Here is an 18,599-nt window from a genome sequence, read left to right as displayed (position 1 = left end):
AGGTGGTGGGAATTCATTCTAACATAGCCTTAGCTAATATTTGTGATGTTGCTATGAATTCAGACTGGGAAGTAGAGACATTTTTTCGATAATTTTAGTTTCTCCTGGTACTACTTTTGGGTTGTTATTGCTGTGATGATTTTATTTGCTGGCTGTTCTGATGGTTTATTTTACCCTGTATTTGACTGAATATTTCAGCTCTGATTTTATAGAAAGCAACAATGCCCCTCTGTTCTCTACACAGGGCAAACAGGGCAAACCCTCTACCAAAGAACAAATGGACACAAGTCTGACATAAAAAATCACAGGAGTGGGAAACCTATAGTGGGGAACATTTCAGCCTTCCAGGACATTCAATGGGGGACCTTAATGTAGCTGTTTTAGTGCAAAGAAACTTCAAGGACAGACTAGAAAGGAGGTTTTTGGTAATGTGAGTTATTACAACAATCAAAACAATGAAATCCCCAGGACTCAACAGGGACATTGATTTCTTATCTCACCACATATGCTAAACCCATTCAACTTTTATATCTATATTCCTTACAATCCCCTCTTCATTTCATTTGGGACAATGGGACTGTAATGTGATGTAAGAATGTATGTAATGTAATTTAGAATCTAACTCTCTGCTCTTTGAACAGGAGAACAAGCACAGCAGAGCTTGTCACTTGTGGGGATGCTTCCATGCTTGGGTGGGAACGGATAGGACTAGCAACAGTCTCTTTTAATTAATTTCTTTTAATTAACTTCTCCAGCACCAGAGTTCAAAAGCCTCAATTCTTTGACACTCAGCCTTCCTTATGGTACAACTTTCACGGCCATACATTGAAACTGGGAAGACCATAGCCTTGACTAGATGCACTTTTGTTGGCAGGGTGATGTCTCTGCTTTTTAGGATGTTGTCTAGATTTGCCATAGCTTTCCTCCCCAGGAGCAAGCACCTTTTAATTTCTTTGCTGCGGTCCCTATCTGCAATGATCTTGGAGCCCAGGAAAATAAAATCTGTCACTACCTCCATTTCTTCCCCATCTATTTGCCAGGAATTGAGAGGGCTGGATGCCATGATCTTAGTTTTCTTGAAGTTCAGTTTCAAGCCAACTTTTGCACTCTCCTCCTTCACCCGCATAAAGAGACTCTTTAGTTTCTCTTCGCTTTCTGCCATCAGAGTGGTATCATCTGCATATCTGAGATAGTTGATATTCCTCCTTGCATTTCTCCGCATACAAGTTCAATAGGGAAGGCGACAGTATACAGCCTTGCTGAACTCCTTTCTCAATTTTGAACCAATCAGTGATTCCATGCCCAGTTCTCACTATTGCTTCTTGACCTGCATATAGGTTTCTCAAGAGACAAATAAGATGCTTTGGTATTCCCATCTCTTTAAGAACTTGCCACAATAGGTTGTGCGCCACACAATCAAAGGATTTAGCATAGTCAATGAAGCAGAAGTAGATGTTCTTCTGGAACTCCCTAGCTTTCTCCATGACCCAGAGTATGTTGGCAATTTGATCTCTAGTTCCTCTGCCTGCTTGTACTTGGACGTTCTAGGTCCACATATTGCTGGAGCCAGCTTGTAGGATTTTGAGCATAACCTTGCTAGCATGAGAAATGAGTGCAATCATGCGATGGTTTGAACATTCTTTGGCATTGCCTTTCTTTGGGATTGGAATGTAAACTGACCTTTTCCAATCCTGTGGCCACTGTTGAGTTTTCCAAATTTGGGGGCATATTGAGTGTAGCACTTTTACTGCATCGTCTTTTAAGATTTTGAATAGTTCAACTGGAATGCTGTCACCTCCACTAGCTTTATTGTTGCTCAGACTTCCTAAGGCCCATTTGACTTCACATTCCAGGATGTTTGGCTCCAGGTCAGTGACTACCCCATCGTGGTTATCAGGGATGTTAAACCCGCTCTTGTATAGTTCCTCTGTATAATTTTGCCACCTTTTAAAAAATCTCTTCTGCTTCTGTTAGGTCCCTACCATTTTGGTCTTTTATCATACCCATCTTTGCATGAAATGTTCTCTTCATATCTCCAATTTTCTTGAAGAGATCTCTGGTCCTCCCTATTCTATTGTTTTCTTCTATTTCTTTGCACTGTTCATTTAAGAAGGCATTCTTATCGCTTCTAGCTATTCTCTGGAATTCTGCATTCATTTGGGTGTATCTTTCTCTTTCTCCCTTGCATTTCACTTCTCTCCTCAACTATTTGTAAAGCTTCCCCAGACAGCCATTTTGCTGTCTTGCATTTCTTTTTCTTTGGGATGGTTTTAGTTGCTACCTCTTGTACAATGTTGTGAACCTCTGTCCATAGTTCATCAGGCACTCTGTCCATCTTTGGCTGCAGAGCACATAGTCAATTTGATTTCTGTGTTGACTGTCTGGTGTTGTCCATGTGTAGAGTCGGGTTGTTGGAAAAGAGTGTTTGTTATGACCATTGTATTCTTTTGACAAAATTCTACCAGCCTGTGCCTTGCTTCATTTTATATAAGGCCAAACTTGCCTGTTATCCCGGTTATCTTTTGGCTTCCTACTTTAGCCCCATGATGATAAGCACATCATTTTTTGGCATTGCTGCTAGAAGGTGTTGTAAGGTTTCATAGAACTGGTCAACTTCATTCTTTTCAGCAGCAGTTCCTGGGGCATAGACCTTATTACTGTGATGTTGAATAGTTTGCCTTGGATTCGAACTGAGATCATTCTGTCATTTTGGGGATTGTATCCCAATACTCTGCCCATGAGGCTGGGAGTTCAATCCCAGCAGCCGGCTCAAGGTTGACTCAGCCTTCCATCCTTCTGAGGTCGGTAAAATGAGTACCCAGCTTGCTGGGGGGTAAACGGTAATGACTGGGGAAGGCACTGGCAAACCACCCCGTATTGAGTCTGCCAAGAAAACGCTGGAGAGCGTCACCCCAAGGGTCAGACATGACTCGGTGCTTGCACAGGGGATACCTTAACCTTACATTATCCCAATACTGCTTTTCCTACTCTTTCATTGATTATGAAGGCTACTCTATTTCTTCTGAGAGAACTGTTTACTAATTTGCTACTAATTTATTCTCTCCTTACATCTGTACTCTTGTGATCTTTGTTCCATTGTTTGAGGAAGTGTGCATGCACATGAAAGCTCATGCCTTGAAAAAATCTTTGTTGATCTTAAAGATGTCATTATACTCAAATTTTGTTGTGCTACTTCAGACCAATACGGCTACTCACCTGAAACAAAAACTGAAAAGTTCATTTTACAACAAATTAACAAATAATATAAGCTGGGCAGGGTATATACAGGATATACCACTCACATGTTCAACATGTTGTTAAGCTATAAAATAATGAGAGTGAAGGACAAAGAGAGATGGGAATGATTAGTGCTTTGTAGTTTTATGATCATCCTCAAGCATTCAAGCCTAGAGAGGCAGGCTATGGAACTAGATGGTCTATTATCTTGACCTAATAGCACTTATCTGATAGTTCTATAGAGATAGTTCTAGAGAGCAAATCTAGCAAAGGTTTCTAATACTGTCATTGTTGCACAGTCACCAAGTATGAAACGTGTGATTGTGAATTTATGACACTGGAAATGTCTGAAATATCTCCCCCCCCCCCACCATACTGACTTTGGGTAAGGACCTCAGCTGGCAGCGTTAAGGCACATTCATTTACTGATGAAATCAAGTCCTGCTGACACTGCAACACGCCATATGATTATTTATATTGCTGCTATATTATTAGCTTATCCTGTTGATCAGAAACGCCTGGGGATTAAAGAGCACAGAGGGGCTCTCTGTGGGTGTGTAATCCTGATTGGGCTACTTGTCATTTTGAAAACTAATAACCTTGTCTGAAGCTGTTTCTTTAATTGTGCTGAGAATATAAGTTGCATTTTATTGTCAGTTCTGGAATCTCCATAATCAAATTCAAGTGCTACGCTTGGTTGTTCTTTGATGTCCCATTTCTCCAAGTTCAAAATACTATAGAATCAGCCTCCAGCTGATAATTTGTCCCAGATTCCAGTTTATGAAAAGCATATTACTGGTCATTTTCTAGAAGCCACAAAACATCATCCTTCAGTTGCATCATTCTTCCATGCAGGGCTGCCAGCAAGATTTTTGAAATCAGTAAGAAGTTTGTAATCAGCCCTGCTCTGGTATATTTTTATATACCATGGAAGGGCATCATTCTCTGCTTATGATAGGCCCCTAACAAACAATGCTTTAGGTGTGCTGCAACTTGGCAATTACGTCTTTGTAATAATTAGGTTATCTACAGATGTATAGAAATGACTTGTACACAAAATCAAACATGTAGAAATGGCTAGTCAATACCCTTGATTCTAAAAGCCCTCCTCCACTTCTTGACAATTCTGTCGTAGGCAAATATTTCAGCCTTGATGTTGATAGGTGTTGGGCGGGATTCAGTCAGCAGTCCAAGAAAGCTTTAGACAAGAGTAGCCATCATATTTTTTCATGCATCTCATGTTTAGGAATCATTTCTGGCAACTCTCCTGTTTAGAAAAATGTTATGTTGGAACGGGTCCTGATAGATGTTGCTGTAGATTTCAGTACTCTTGATTGCTTGCCCTCAAATGAAGAATCTTATGGCTCAGGTTGAACATTACAGAATTTGTTCTATCCAGATTTTCACTGAGAATCAGTAAATAATTTTATGCTTAGACCCAAGGGAACAGATGTACAAATCAATAATGAGCATCCTTATTCTTAACTGAATTAGTGTCAGAGAAATTAGTTTCTTGGACATCCTTTTCGTACAAGATTTTCTAACCTCTTTCCTTTCCCCTTCTGTCTGATTTGTTTACCATCATGAGGGTATCCCAAGGACAAATGCAGAAAGGTCAACCAGGGAAGAGATTTTAAATCAACATCTTCCTTTTGTATTCTATGTTTTAAGGCCAGTGTCAAGGACAGCCCTCCATTTTCCCTGTCTTCCTTCCTGAATACTGGCATAGGGCCTTTTAAATACAGCAGCAAAAGAGAATAAATATATATCTCCAACACCACTCTGCCCAAGGCCAAGGAGCTATCCTGACTGTGCATCTTCACGTGTAAGCCAAACTCAGATTTGAACCTTGGCCTTGGACAGAGTGTTGTTGATTTTTGATTTTTAATTTTGAGCCCCACATCTGAAATTGTTATATATTGTTTGGAGCTTTACATTTTATGATTTTTTGCCACCAACCAGGTCTTATTGTAATATGGTTATCATTATAAGTGCATATATTTTATTTGACCACTGATGAAGACCCTCTGGTTTGAAACACGTTTGGTCTATGACCATGCCATGTGCAGCCATTGAGACTGTATATGCAATACGGTACAGACTCTGCTTCTTCGGTTGTAACTTTAAAAAAATCTTCCTAGTGTGCACTTCATAATAAATATTTGTATTTTAATTTTACTATATTCTGTTGCTCAACCTTTGAGTTCCTGACTTGAACAGCCAGATGTGACATCACTTTGCCAGCATGATATGAATGTGATACTCTAAGATTTGCCCCCAAACTCTATGGTTTTATCATAGTTCTGTCCGAAACCTAAAACATCACATTCATGTCACAACGATGACATGACATCACTTCCAGATATTTGACAGAAGTGATACCATGCCATCATTTCCCCCCACACACACACACACTGCACACCTGACAAGTGGGGGAGAGTGGAGACATAGGCTCAAGTACTGGCTAACATATAGTATGAGATGTTTCCACTAATATCTAAGTCAGCCTTTCTCAACTTTTTTACTGTTGAGAAACCTCTGAAAAATTCTTCAGGCTTTGAGAAATCCCAGAAGTGGCATGACCATGCAGAATATGTTTGGAAAGCATAGCTGTGTACATGTCCATACAGGATCTCTCCACTTCCCATCCCCTCTAGGCCCATCACTGGCCATTTTTAGAGTGGTGGTCAACATGAGGATATATGGTCGCATCACCAAATAAATGTTTAACAAATTTAAAAAATATATTTTAAATATTAATTATCTCCTACCTATTCAAGAAACTGATCTAAGTGATCAAAAGCCTGATCTATGTGATCAAAAGGTAAGATGTTAAGAGGTAATGTCAGCCTAAGGCCACAGGAAAGGGCAAGAGGAGATGTCTGGTCAGCAGATGCTATCATAATTTGAAGCTTCAGCTTCCCAATGTGCATTTAGATCTCACTAGAGGCAAAGCCCATTGCACTCAGGAATACAATAGGTGCTAGCACCTACACCTGCACTGTAACCTCCCCCTGCTCCCCACTCCCTGTTCAGTCTTGAGATTCAGTGTAGTGAAGTGGTTAAAGAGTAGCTGACTCTCATCTGAAGAGCTGGGTTTGATTCCTGAAACCTTCATATGCAGCCAGCTTGGTTGCCAAGTTCCAGGTGGGGGCCTGGATAACTTCAGAAATAACAATTGATTTCCAACGAAGACATGGGAGGGAGGGAGGGAGGGGGGAGGGAAGGGGAAGGGAAGGAAGCCTTCAGTTCTCCTGGAGAAAACAGCTGCTTTGGAGATGCACTGGCCCTCCTACCACCACTCCCTATCACCCAAACAACAGTGTCTACACAGGTCACCACTGTTCCCACCTATACATCCAACCCCACATCTTCCAAAGGCCAGGCCAGGGCTGTTCCCTTCCTGCCTGCTCCCCCACATCTCCCAAATACCAGGCTGGGTGCGGTCCTGTTAGTGAGGAATCCTTGTTGGGAACTTTCAGCTTCACATGTGCCTCAGTTGGATGAGAGCTTAGTCCAGCCAGACGTTCAACAGGCAGAGAGCTCTGATCAGCAGGAGGGAATGGAGATACAGACAAACCAGGTTTTAGATTCCAAAGTTGTTGCAGGAACAACTCATTCCTCAGCCCAGCCTCCAGCTGCAGCTCCCTGCTTTGTCAGTCTACCTGGCTCACCTCAGGCAATTAAGCGATGCCAGCTATGTGATGGAAGAGAGCACCAGTCTAAAAAGCACCACACCATATTTAGTAAGACAGTTGCTGTCTGGAGAAGATTGTGATTCATCACAGAATGAGGACTGTGAGGCTGCTAACAGCCTATAATAACCTGGGCCTGGGAGGCCTAGGTTGTAGACACAACGTTGCCGCTACCTGTGACCTGCTCCTTCTGCTGATGCCTTTGGACTGTCTAACTGAGACTTTGACTCACTGAATTGAATTGAGATATTCATTGCATTCTGTCTGGCCCTTGGCATTCTGTTTTTTGAAATACTGATTCTCTCTGCCTTCTTGTCAGATTGTCAGTGCTTCCATCCAGTAGAGATCTGAAGCCTGAGATCAACACAGGAGGCAAAGGATGCAGCTGGCTTCTCTCCCTTACCTGGGAAGATGGAGGGTGGGAAGAGGCTGAGGATGGGCCAACTTACCAGCAGCAGGGCCCTTCAGAGAAGCCAGCACCTCTTCCACCTGGCAAGCAGCAGGAAGAAGAGGACAGATAAGCCCCATGATTGGCTATCAATGGGAGTGTGCTGTCTCCCTTCTGGTGGTACACCCCCAGGAAGGGCCAGTCAGGTAGGGAATGAGTTGCAAGATCAACAGCATACACACTGAACAGAATATAAAGAATGTCCTGCAGGAAGCATCAGAGGAGATCTATATTTAACATAGTTAGATTAGGAACTTTTTGACATTTTTCGAACAATCACTTCCAGTCTCCTGATAGGCTTAATTGGAGACTTCCTGCTCCTTTGAGCACATTTCCTCTCTGCTTGCCTCCTGAATAGACAGAAAGAACAGGGCAGTTAAGAATTTCTCTCTCTCTCTCTTTGTACAGAATTGTTTCTCTTCTAAATAAAACTATTTAATTTTTTTAGCCTCTTGGTGCTGCATATGCAATTTTGCCAAAAGGAACTAATCAAGAAATTGGGATTCTCTGTGGAGATGCTAAACCTCTGGAAGTAAGAATATCAGTTATTTATCTGGGCCATTTATATACCCTACCATTCTTTATCCTGATCCACTCACAAACGAAGGGTAGTTCCCTTCTTCAAATCAATGCATGAAAGGATCAATTTATTTATTTGTTCCACTAAAAATTTCTGGTAAGGCCTTAGAGGAGGAGTGTGTCTCATGTCTTAAGTGCCACTCAGCACTTAAAACCCCTGAGTGCCTCCTTCTCCAACCGGCTTGCCTGTCTGTCCTGTGGCCAGCCAATCGCCTTCCATCCCCCATCCTTCCATCCACCCCCTCCTCCTTCCACAAGGGGAGGCTGTCTGCAGGATTCTTCCACCCACCCCCCCACCCCCAATCTAGCACCTGTTGTATTCCTGAATGCAAGGAGCTTGGCCCCTAGTTTAAGTATAACTGGAGAAAATAATTGGCCCACATTGGAAAATCTTTCCTTCTCCCTGCCCTAAGCATGCTGTCCTCTCTTGTGCATGTGTGTGCACACTCCTTCCTGCAAAACAAAAAAGACAATGAGCAAAACCCAAAAACAGACCATGACTCTTCAATGCTCCTTTAGTACCCTTGATATGAAGAAGGCTACAAGGAATGCAAAAAGGTCACACATCACTCCTCCCACTGCCATACCTATAAGAAAGGAGACATCCCAGACGTTAACAGGGGGTACAGACATATTGAGGATCATATATCGGCCAAGGTCTCCTTGCCAAGCCATGGGGTTCAGCAAATGTGAAACCACATCAACACAAGGTACTGTCTTTAGCACAGATGCGTCTTTGTGTGTATGAATTCTCAATACAGCCTAATTCATCATTACAAAAAGATATTTTGCAGTCGTCTATGAGAGAGTAACAGATTAGAAATAAATGATCATATTGTGTACGGCCTTAGCCCATACTTCTAATTTATCCTTATAGTTAAAGGGTATTCCACTCACTGATGGAGACACCACCCCTTATTTTTTCCAGGTAGACCTGGTTATGCAAAGGTCGCCAGGTGTCAGTTTCTTTTTGTCTCTTCAGCACTTTCCCTCTCTGGTGCATGGGGCAGTTACATTTCACTTATGTCTGCCCTTAACTCATCCTTTAGTGTTGCAAAGATGTGCTCTAATGAAGATCTTAAATGGGAGGGTGAGTGTGACTCTGTCTGCTATTAACATTTAGGAGGTAATCTCCCTCAAACCATAAATGCTAAATACTTTGGCATGCCCTTGACAGGTATAATTGCCTGCAGTCCTGTAAAATATAATGACCATCTGGCAGAAAGCAGTGAAATCATGAGAGAGAGAGAGAGAGAGAGAGAGAGAGAGAGAGAGAGAGAGAGAGAGAGAGAGAGAGAGAGAGAGAGAGAGAGAGCTCTGCTAGTGTCAGACTGGTGCAACATCCGTGGTACAAAATGGCCAATTTATTTGGAATGGAAATCATTTTCAATCCAGCCATGTTACTCCCTCACTTTTTACAACTACAGAGGAAGTACCTTCTGTTTTCTTTGGGATAACAAATACAGACCAATTTCACTTCATTGAGACTGGAGACGGGAGGGGGGACACTAGTTTCTGTGTAATTTTAACTGACAGTCATGGGGGGGAGGGACCCAAACCCAGGCCTGGTAGAGATCAGACCCTCTAGTTTACACAATTAACGTATTTTGGTGCCTACAAAAAAAATGATGTCATTATAATAATATACCAGGTAAGAAACTAGAGTTAAAGGCTTGTCTGTTCCTTGCTAGTTTCTTTCACTAGCCTCCTTATTACAAGCAGTTGCAAAATCTGACAAATTGGAGTGTTAACTTAAATGTTCCATTTATCTGCTGCCCTGGCATGTTGCAGCCAGAGGAGGTGCAAAAATGTCTGCCATTTACTGTGCCTTTTCCATGATCCAAACAGAGTGACAGTAAAAGAGCTAGTGTCACTAAGCTGTTGACATCTCCAGTGAGGTTGCCAACACTGAACCGTCCAAATGAAAGATATTTGCTGGGGGGGGGGGGATAGAGGTTGATCACGAGGACCAAAAGAAACTAAAAACTGCACATTGTTCAGTCCTGGCCACCAGTTTATGGTGATGGTGATATGTAGGAGATGTGCATGCTTTACCACTAGAAAAGAAAATTATGTTTGCAGTTCTCACTTGCAGATGTGTCAGGAGGTTGATTCACCATGACAAATGCTATTCAGATTGCAGCTGAACTAACCATGCAAGTTGCTATGGATTTTGGCAACTGAATAATCAGAAATGGATTTTACCCACTGGGGTTTCAATGCAAAACATGGATGTTTCTTTTGGGGTTCATCCAGTGCTGTAGGTCAGCTGCTGATCCATCAAACCAGGTTTTGCCTCAAATTTTATTTTATTTTATGGTCAGCACAAAAGCTGTTTGAAATTATGCTAAGTATGGTGTCACATGAATATTCAAGATCAAACTAGACTGTTATGATGATCTTGCACATTTTAGAGAGATTAAAGAAGAAGTAGGAAAGGGGAGGGTAACCATTCCCCCATTTAAATTGGCCCTATTTGCTCTGAAGAAGAAAACATGCAGGTACCATATGGCTGCTTTGATCTTAAACAAACAAAACTGTGAGCGATCCTAATTATGAGTCTCTCACATGATGCCTACTTTGGTCTTTAGACAAGTCCACTCAGTTAGATGTAAAGTATTTTTTTAGAACTCTTGCTTAGTCTTTTGCCCAGATTCTGTCCAACATTTTGAAATGTTACTTAGAATGAGTAACAAATTTGTATCACATTCTGATGTTTCTCCAGTTCATGTTTCCTTTTCTCCTATGTATTATAAGCAGGGGTGGATTGGCAATTTCTTGGATTTAAGCATGCAGATTGGCAGCAGGGTCCTGAAAAATGTGGAAGGAACTCTCCATATACCAAATACTGAGACAGGAAGAGCCTATATTTCAGAAGAGGAATGTGTAGTCTGGTGGCTAAAGTATTGGAGTAGGCCTGGGGTAACCTGATTTGGATCTCTACATTTCATGAAACTCACTGGCTGACCATACAACTATCAGCCCAAACAACGCAACAAGGTTTTTGTGAGAGTAAAATGCAGGAAGGGAGAATCACATACTATACCCCCCCCCCTTGAGTTTCTGGGATGAACAATGGTATAAAAATATAACAAACACATTGTTTTGAAACCCTGCACACATTGTGATCCTTTTCTTTGATAAAAATGACGGATCATCCTCAGCATTCTGTGTCACTGAGGCTATTTATGTTAAGTTGGATATAGATGGATATAGAACAATGAAATTAATATCTGGGGGATGTGATATAAATTGTGTGCTGGTCCACTTATTCTAACTCTCAGGCTGGAAAAATGAACTTTTTTTTTACAAAGACCAAAGGTCATATGACAGGCCAGTTGGATACAGTAGTTGCCCCTTAAGCTCAGACTCCATCTATAGTTTCTGAGAACTTAAGCTCATTTTTCCCCCCAAGCCACAGCTGTCTGGCCTAATTTTCCACTTTTTAAAGACACAGATTAACAAGTTCGTCAGGGCGTGTTGCTCAAGCATAGGAGGATCATTATGGAGAATGAGAGGAGTATAAAATAATTTTTTCAGGCTGACAGGTGGCAGTAAAGCTCACAAACAGAAAACTTATTTCATGGCAGATTTTACTCAAAAGTGTCTTTCATTCTGTGCTCTTTAAAAAAATGCATAAGGGCTTAAGGAAGATATTACTTGGGTTCTATATTAAACTAAATAAGATGAAGTACCTCCTCACACTAAATTGCCCAAATCTGAAATAAGTCCGCTTTAATACTTAGCATGAACAGTTCATGACACCAAAGCCTATAAACATACATTTGCATTCTATCATAAGAAACTCATATAAGCATATATACACCAGGGCAGAGTGCCTCTAGATTTAACAGAAACAATGGGTCCCAGTTGACCTGGCCAACATGACAAAATATGGTTCAGAGCAATCTTTTTGCTCAGGAAATGAATTAATTAGAAGAATATGAGATTTATTAAAATCTTGTGGACTTTGCACAACAGAAGCATCTTTCCTTTTCAAATATTCACCAAGTTAGTAAACATGCAATTTAGGGTTTGTGACAGTCCTCTTACACTGAGCGATAGATCTGTGCTTCTGTCACAATGGTCCTTGGCAGGAAGAGGTGCAGCAGCATCTTTGGCTGCCATTGGTGTGTGTGTGTGTTAAATGCCATCAACTCACTTCTGACTTATGATGACCCTATGAATTAATGTCCTCTAAAATGTCCTGTCATGAACAGCCTTGCTCAGGCCTTGCACACTGAGACTGTAGCTTCTTTAACTGACTGAATACATCTCATTTTGCGACCTTCTTTTTTCCTGCTGCCTTCAACTTTTTCTAGCAACCTTGTCTTTTCCAATAATTTTTGTCTTCTTGTCTGCTTAGGTAGAGACGAATGAAATACAGTGACAGGTTCTCTTTTAATTACTCTCAGGTTCCACAATTGGGAATACATCTGTCCATTAATCTTTAATCTTGACCAGTTTTCTCTCCAGAGTTGAACCCAAACAAATGATGCCCTGATAAGCTTAGCTTGTTATTTCTGTAAGGCCCTTATATCTGGCATATGTCATCATTATGCTGTATATTGATCCATGACCCACTCTTTGCTTATATTTGTGTTCTTGTAATTCCTATTCTATTGTCTGTTGATATGTTCTGTACACATGAAAACTCACACACTGAATAAAATTTAGATGGTCTTAAAGGTGCCACTAGACTCACTGCAGTGATCCAACCAAAACTGAGCCCAAAGATGTTCTAAAAGGTGTTTCCCAACTCTCCAAACTGGAGGCTAACCTGAGGGTGGCATATCATCTACTTTGGTCCTAAGAAAATGTGAGGCTGAGGGATTATTAACCCTGATAGTTTTGACCAGAGCAGGGCCATTGTGCTGCACTACCTGGCCGCACCCAATGGAAGTATTGACTAGTACACCCATGGCCAATAAGTCAAACCCATTGTCAGCCAAATTGCAAAGTCAAAGTCCAATCCAGGTCTTAGCTCTAACCAGGCAAATCTGAGTCCAGGGGTGAGCCAAGGGGAATTATCATGCAGCAAGCTGAGGTTGGGAACCAGAGAAGCAGAGTTCAAAAGCTGAGTCAGTCCTGATACCAAAACCATAATCCAAAAGCTGAGAACCAGGAGTCAAGAAACTGGGAGTCAGTTGAGCAGAGCTTTGCTGAAGCAAGGGTGGGATGGGAAACAAAGTCAAAGCAACGGGTAGGTTCAATGGACAAGTTGCACCCACAAGGAAATGCTGTTTCACCCTTGCTTAAGTGCAACTTCCCTTAACAAGCTGAACAGCCCCACCTGGGGCCTCAGGCATCATCTGTTGAAATGCCCTCACCTGTGCCCCATTGACTTTGACAGCACCCTATGAGCTGGGCACTCCTGCAGTACTCTGTGAAATCTGCTCACTGTTGCCACCTATGGCACTCTGATGAGCTGACTGAGCTGGAGTGGGGTGCTGATGTGGTTGAGGGCACAGCTGGTGAGAAGGGGAAAGTGTCAACCTGGCTGAGACCCAGTTGTTCCTCTTGTTCAAGGCTTGGAACTTGCCAATTGTGCTCCTGTACCTCACCACTGAGCCCTTCTCCCTCTTGCTCTGACAGCAGCAGCAGAAGCAGCAGCTGTACGGAAACTGGAGGCAGGGTCAAATCGGGATTCTCAGGTCTGATCGCTTGCTAGTCCCTGATTAAAACAAGCCAAGGATGGATGCTCAAGATTGTCCCTGCATTAGTGGAGATGTCTGCACCTCTGGCAACAACTATCAGTGCAAACATTGCAAGCACAAATCATGCAGGAAAAGTTGCTGCTCCTGTTGCCCCGTTGGCTGCACCAAGTGCACTCAGGGTTGCATCTGCAAAGGGCAGCCTGCCGCGAAGTGCAGCTGCTGCAAATGAATCCCCTCTCGCTGTCTGAGTGAGGATCTGGATATTTGACTGCCTGCCAGGATGTAACCTTATTGTTCATTTCTATATGTGCCTGTGCGTTTTCTAGCATTTAGATGAAAACTACAAAAAGAGAGAGAGAGAAGAAACTGGAGGCAGCATGGCAGGCTCTGCTAGCAGTGGAGGTAGCTCCTGCTCCACTCACAACAAATCCAAGTGGAGTGAGGCTGGAGTTTGTAAGCTTTGTGCAACAACATGAGAAAGGAAATATATCCTGTTGGAAAATATATCCTTTCAAGAACTGCCATGAACCTCCATGAACTGCTTGAAAGTTCATAGAAAGTTCATGCTGATTGTCCTACCATGAAGTTCAGTTCACAAACCCTGATTTGGACAAATTTCAACAGGTTCATGCCCATCCCTAATTATACATTCATTGTAAAAGCCAGCCAAGTTATTAGTTTTGTTTGGATATTTGATTTGGATTAAGGGGCATGGGGGGAGCAAGTGGAATCATTGTGCATTATTCTGTTTTATGATATTCTGTAGTTGGCTACTTCCGTGGTAGGTAGCACAATATCCTTATATATGTATGTAAAGGATATTTACCAATTTTTTTGGCAGTTGACTTGTTAAATCTCTCCCTTTTCCTTTTCTTTGGCTGCCTAGTACATTCCATCACATTTCATTCTCTCCCACTCCAGCCCCTCTTTTGGTAATTTATACAGCTGGAAATTCATAGAGGTACTTGGAGGTAGCAAGAGCTGCCTCCCTTGAGAAATCTCTAAGATGTGCCATTAGTTGCTATGCAAATCTTACATGTCATCTGACAAAGTCTTTGAAGGCACTCATGTACAACATTCCCTTTTACAACACCAATTAAGATGAATCTAAAAGACACAGAGTTGCAATTCTTTCCAGCTGGGCTTCTTTCCAGGTGTATGGCAGCACTGGCTCATCAAACCACTGCTAATCAACTACACATCAACAATAAGATTTTGATGCATCAACTCATTTTCTGATGGATTTCAAGTCATTGTGAAAAGCCACTTCAGCTGGGAACATTATCTTGCTTCATGGCTTTCTCATGAAAAAGGTTGTGTCATTATAAAGGTAAAGGTAAAGGTATCCCCTGTGCAAGCACTGAGTCATGTCTGACCCTTGGGGTGACGCCCTCTAGCGTTTTCATGGCAGACTCAATACGGGGTGGTTTGCCAGTGCCTTCCCCAGTCATTTCCGTTTACCCCCCAGCAAGCTGGGTACTCATTTTACCGACCTCGGAAGGATGGAAGGCTGAGTCAACCTTGAGCCGGCTGCTGGGATTGAACTCCCAGCCTCATGGGCAAAGCTTTCAGACGGCTGCCTTACCACTCTGCGCCACAAGAGGCTCTTTGTGTCATTATAGCAGTGCACAAATGAACATTTTATGCTACCCAAAACTTTCCTTGGAGTAAAGGATTTTGCATATGTGCTTAGGATTCCTAAATATTTTCAGAAGCAGTGGAATTCTGCTCAGAGTTGGAACACTGTCCTGAAATTACTGTTTGAGCTCATATTTCTGATCAGCCTCAGTGCTTAGAGGTCTCTTTGTGGATTCACTTACACAAAGTGGTAGCAACTGGCCAAAACTACTTCAGCAAGCCATATCCTAGTGTTACCACTTTTGTGCATATTACATATTGGACATTGCATCTTGTTAACTGCAATCCTTTCCTGTACCACGCTACAGAATATTCAGCTCAAAGTTTTAAACGTGTGTAGGAGCAGGTAGATCCTCCATCTAGACTTTAGCTTTTAAAGCCATGGACTGAGGTTGCTACAGGAACCAGTAAAGTCAATGCCATTTTAGAAGCAGGTTGCCATGAGGCCCTGATCCAGAACAGAGGGCCCAAAAGTCTCTTGTTTCCCCCTCTATACTTTTGCAGATGAACAAACATATTCAATACATTAAAAAGCTCAGTGGGGAAGAAGAGTTCCTGGTGGTACTACACCCCAATATGAATTCGGGCCTCATGTCAATTTTTTAAAAGAATAACTGCTTCCAAAATGGTGTCAGTGGCCACAGGTCACTTTTAGTTTTTCTCTGAGTTCACTTACTTATATGGGCTTAGATGGGGGTAGCTGTGCTTAGGGTGGTACTGTGAAGCCCCTATTCAGTCTGGGACACAAGCACTGGAAGGATTGCCTCACTCCATACAACCTATCCAAAGGAAGACCCAACAGTTCAAAAGCTTTGAGTCAATGGGCAGCCCACATAGCGCCGAAAGAAGTCCAAATGAAGCCACATACTTTTGTCTTAGGAGGAGGCACAGGAATACAAAGCTCCCAAGCAAGAGAGTGAGATTGAAATCTGTATGGATACTTATGGTTTCCAGGGTCTTATACCCCAGCACTGAAATAACTATAGAAAGGTAAACTAATGTGATGGTACACAGTTAATATTGTTATAACTCTGGGCTACTTATCAGGGCTGGATCTTCCTTATTTGATTCTATAGAGAATATGGATTCCAATATACCACTAAAATGAATGCCAATGTACCATTAAATGTGGGGTTTTCCCCTCCATATTAATACAATAGTGATATCAGAATTCTGTTAGATGAATCATTGCTAGTCATACTGAACCAGTATTATTTAATACTGGAGGTAAAGCCCATTGCACACAGGAATACAGTAGGCACTAGGACATGCACCTGCACTGTGACCTTCCTGGTTCTGGACCTCCTCCCCCCACCCCCACTCCTGGCTCGATCCTGAGATCCAGTGTGGTGAACTGATTAAAGAGTAGCAGACTCTAATCTCAAGAGATGGGTTTGATTAATGACCCCTTTTCCATATGCAGCCAGCTAGGTTACTAACTTCCATGTAGGTGCCTGGAGCCCTTCAAGAATAACAGGTTCAGCTGGTTGTGGGATCAGCAACATGTAAATCAAATAAATAAACAAAAATGTCCAAGAGAGAAGGAGAATTGAAAGAAAGAACGAAAGAACGAAAAAATGAAAAAATGAAAAAATCAAAGAACGAAAGAGAGGGGGAGGGAAGGAAGAAAGGGAGAGAGGAAGGAAGGAAAAGAAGGGAGAAAGGGAGGCTGAAAGAATGAAAGAAAAAAGAAAGAGAGAGAAAGAGGGGGAGGGGATGGAGGGATGGGGCATAAAGGAGGAAAGGAAGAAAAAAGGTAGAAAGGAAGGAGAAAGGAGGAAAGGGGAACAAATGGAGGGAGTGAGGAGAAAGGAGGGAGGATTAAAGAATGAAAGAAAAAGGGAGGAAGGGAGAAAGGAAGGATGAAAGAGAAGGTGGAAGATAGAAAGGTAGAATCAAAAAAGGGAGAAAGAGACAGAGAAAGTAAAAGAGAGAAAGAAAGGGGGGAGGGAAGAAAGGAGAGGAGGAAGACATCAGTTCTCCTGGAGAAAACAGCTGTTTTGGAGGGCTACTGTCCCTCCTACCCCTATACAACAATGTACAGGTCATCTGTACCTACCTTCCCAACCAAGACCACGTCTTCCAAAGGCCAGGATGAGCAGATTGTGGAAGGGTAGGCTGTACCTTCCTGTCCCCATCTTCCAAAATCTGGGCTCGGAAGGCCATGTGGGGGAGGGGTGGATTACCAACCTCCTGCTCCCCCACATTCCAAAGGCTTGGCTAAGAAAAGAAGGACATGGGGGGAGCTACCTCTTTCCCGCCCATTCCCCCACATCTCCCAAATGGCAGGCTGGGCAGGGAAGGTTGCAGGGGGGGGCTGCCTTCTTTCCCTCCTCACACCCCTCTCCCAAAGGAAAAGTTGGACAGGTAGGGTCATGGGAGGGGCTGCCTCCTTCCCATCCTCCCACATCTCCCAATGGCCAGGCTGGGCAGGGAAGGCTGCTGAATCCTCTCAGCTCCTCAGAGGAGTGGGAGGGTGGGGGAAAGCAAAGAGTGCTCTGACAGTCCGCTGCAGGGGTATGGGGAGATGTTGTGAACCTAGGTTCTGTTAGTGAAGACTCCTCAAAGGAGAAACCTTGCCAGGAGTTCCCAGCTTCACCCAAGCCTCAGCTGGCAGAGAGATCTGACCAGCAGGAGGGAATGGAGCTACAGATAAACCAGGGCTTAGATTCCAAAGTTGTTGCAGGAGCTCCTCATTCTTCTGCCCAGCCTGTAGCTGCAGTTCCCTGTCTTGTCAGCCCACCTGGCTCACATTATCCAATTAAGCAATACCAGCTATGTGCTGAAAGAGAGCTCCAGTCTAAAAGTCACCACACCACATTTGCACAACAGTTGCTGACTGCAGAAGTCTGTGAGTCATCACAGAGCAAAATACTGATCTTGAATGTCATTGTAGAATGGGCAATGCAGCAGAATATATTTGGTATAGTGTACTCTCACTGTATGACATGCCATACCAGAGTAAAGGTTCTCTGATATTTAGACATTTCAAGGGATCCTAGATAATCTGCTGGTAGAACAACATTTGGCACGCTGCAGAATAACTGGATATTTCTGTATCTGTGCCCTATCTGATTGTAGGCCATGTTCCCAGAACCACTGTTTGTTTATTTTGCATTGTGTTACTCAAGAAGCAATAAAACTTGAGGGGGGAGGCCATGCTCCTGGAGTTTCCCCTCAACTGCTCTTAGCTAGGTTGAATGGTGGAATTCTGCCTCAAAAATTACAGTTAAATATGACATAGGAGAACATTATGTGACTTCACAAGTGTTCCTAAAACAAAATGGCAAGTCAATAGGATATTTGGTTGAACGATACTGCTGGAAGTATCTGCTTAAACAAAAC

The 18,599-nt window shown here is 42.7% G+C and overlaps 1 pseudogene; it reads left to right on the top strand.

The window, feature by feature from the left end:
* Positions 1–13,653: 13,653 nt before the first annotated feature.
* On the top strand, positions 13,654–13,845 carry LOC143831313 (metallothionein-1 pseudogene; annotated as a pseudogene).
* Positions 13,846–18,599: the final 4,754 nt, after the last annotated feature.

The sequence above is a fragment of the Paroedura picta genome, chromosome 3, assembly GCF_049243985.1.
Source record: "Paroedura picta isolate Pp20150507F chromosome 3, Ppicta_v3.0, whole genome shotgun sequence".
NCBI lineage: Eukaryota > Metazoa > Chordata > Lepidosauria > Squamata > Gekkonidae > Paroedura > Paroedura picta.
Note: the sequence above shows the minus strand (reverse complement) of the source record. Positions and strands in the feature narration are given on the sequence as shown.